This window comes from Elephantulus edwardii, unplaced genomic scaffold (assembly GCF_000299155.1).
Source record: "Elephantulus edwardii isolate Elephantulus edwardi_28Jun2011 unplaced genomic scaffold, EleEdw1.0 scaffold00243, whole genome shotgun sequence".
NCBI classification, from domain to species: Eukaryota; Metazoa; Chordata; class Mammalia; order Macroscelidea; family Macroscelididae; genus Elephantulus; species Elephantulus edwardii.
Window position 1 is genome coordinate 4,412,669 of NW_006399993.1, and position 2,521 is coordinate 4,415,189.

Genomic DNA, 2,521 nt, shown 5'->3' on the forward strand with positions numbered 1-2,521 from the left:
CCTTGCTAATAGACTCATTCATATGCAAAATTATTTTTAAATCTAAAGCTCCTGAATCATCACTTAAAATTTCAGGTGCCTATTATTCACATCCATTTGGATATCCCACAAACATTCTGAATGGACTACATGTGAAACTCATCCTTAATCCTCTGGGCCCCCATAAATCTGCTAAGCCTGCTCATTTCAAATCCTAATCTTGTCTCTTTCTTTGCTTCAAGAAAATGTCAAAGCCATTCTCCATCATACAGGCCATAAATCTGGAAAATTATCTTGGATGTCTCTCATCACCAAACCCAAACCCATTATCATCAAGTAAATTCGGACTCATGGTGACCCTCCTTCGGGTTTCTAAGACTGTACAGTTTTATAGGACAGAATAGACTGCCTTTCTCCTGTCTGGCAGCTAGTGGATTTGAACCACTGAGGCTTCTTAGTGACCCAACACAATGCTACTAAGTTTGTCATCAGCTCTCTCTCTCATTGCTGATCCTACTAGTCAAGTAAGCACTCCATTCTTACCCCCTAAATTCTCTCCTTCAGCTCTTGAGGCTGTAAATTTTTTTTTCACTCTTTACTAGTTTATTGAATTAAGAAATTGAAGGTCCCACATTTTAAAATGCCTTTTTACACAAAGAACAAACTCACAGGTCTGGTAGGTAATCTGAACCTGAAAAGAGGAGGGGTTCCATACACAGATAAGACTCCAGACCAGGACCTCAATAAGAACGTGACAGACCCACCGTCCAAAGAATCCTATAAAAAACTGCCTCAAAGCCCCCTGGAAATTGCAATAGTGCAGAAAACCACAAATGAACAACTGCCTGTGAAATTGTTATTTCAAGTATAGACTGAAAAGCCAACAGGCATTCTTTTTTTTTAAAATTTTTTATTGTGCAATTCTTTAAAACAGATGGTTAAGTTGCAACATCCACTCTGCACAGCACTGTCCCTTCACAGAAGGCAGGAAGCGGCCGGAACATCATGTGGGCGGCCGGCCTCGGTGCTGGAGGCTGTGGAAGTGGGCCTCCTTCAGGGTCTGGTTGATGTGGAAGTAAAGGCCTTGGCAGAGCACAGACTGCTCGGGGGCGGGCTGGGGGGTGTTGGGGCTCGAGCCGGCGATGATCTGGTGTAAGCTGGTTTCTGGGCCACTTGCCCGGTCAGGGCTGTTGATGCTGCTGCTGCTGCTGCCCCCACTCTCACTACTGGATGTGTCCCAGGAATCATGGAAGGCAAAGTTCCAGCTACTCCTCTTGGTCTGCGGAGCAAGGTGGTTGTCCTCCTCATTTCCATTCCTTCTCCTTTTTCTGGTGCGGAGGCTCTCGCTCATGGTAATCAGCGGAGGGTAGCTGCTTCCTGTAAGGAGCAAGGCTGTAAATTTAAGGAAACTGCCATCTTCCTCCGGTGGAATCCCTAGTGGTTTTGAACTGGAGGGCCTTTTCAGTAGCTACTCAACATGCTACATACTTCTCAAACCACGTTCCTATCTCGCGTGTTGGTTTTTTTTCCTCGTTTTTCATCATAATCTTTTCAAACTGCACTGGAAAAATCCAAGTCTTGTTTGAGGCCCAACTTGGCCTGCCTTGCCCTGAGCCACGCTATTCATCATTGTCTCTGAGTGGGACTGGCTAAAAATCTTCACTTTCCCCCTGGCCAATACCTGCTGATTCCCCAACTCTATTTCTCTTCCCTAAGTACGGAGTCTTCCACCTGTTCCAAAAGGGAAGTGGCCTGGAATGTTTTAACCTCAGGCCAAGCGCTGGGAGACAAGGCAGATGAAAGAACTTTGGCGATTCTGTCTTCGACTTCTCACCCTCTTCGTTCTCATCTCCCACCTTTGAGTTTCTAACACTTCCCTATCTCACCCAACCCCTCCACACCCCACCCCACCCCATCCCACCACACCCCACCACACCTTACCCACCCTAGACTGGATTCCTTCATTTGGCCCAACACCCCAACTCATCACGGGGCTAATGCCTGGACTTACCTGGCCTGGAGTTGCAACACTGCCTCTGGTTGACCAGCCCTGTCTGCTTCTCCTCGCGGCCTCGAACAGTGCGCCTCAGGACTGTGCCGGTCAGTCGACTGCTGAGAACTGCTCCTGTGGCATCGCAAGGTCACGTCTGCTGGCACAGCCACGCCACAATGGCTTTTATCACCTCCAGTTCCCACGCAAGGCAAGGGGTGGAGTCAAGCTCAGTATCCTCCTTAGGATCTCATTAGCCTCCAGCCCCGCCCTGCCCCGCACCAGCCTGGGACTAAATCTTCATCCAATCAGAAGGAAGTCGCTAACAGGATTACTTAATAGTCTTAGGGAAGACTGGGATCCTCAAGGCATGGGTTTTTTTTTTGTTGTTGTTGTTATGTGCCATCGAGTCGCTTGCGACTCATTGAAACCCTATGTACAACAGCCCTAAACTCTGTTCTGTCCTGTGCCAAACGCACTGTCTGTGACACTCCCATCCCGATTATCCCAGTCACTGAATGAATCCACCTCATAGAGGGCCTTCGCCTCCTG

At 48.0% G+C, this 2,521-nt stretch overlaps 1 pseudogene; it reads right to left on the reverse strand.

Annotated features, from left to right (window-relative positions):
• Positions 1 to 982: 982 nt before the first annotated feature.
• LOC102854372 lies at positions 983 to 1,330 on the reverse strand (annotated as a pseudogene).
• Between the last annotated feature and the right edge of the window lie 1,191 nt (positions 1,331 to 2,521).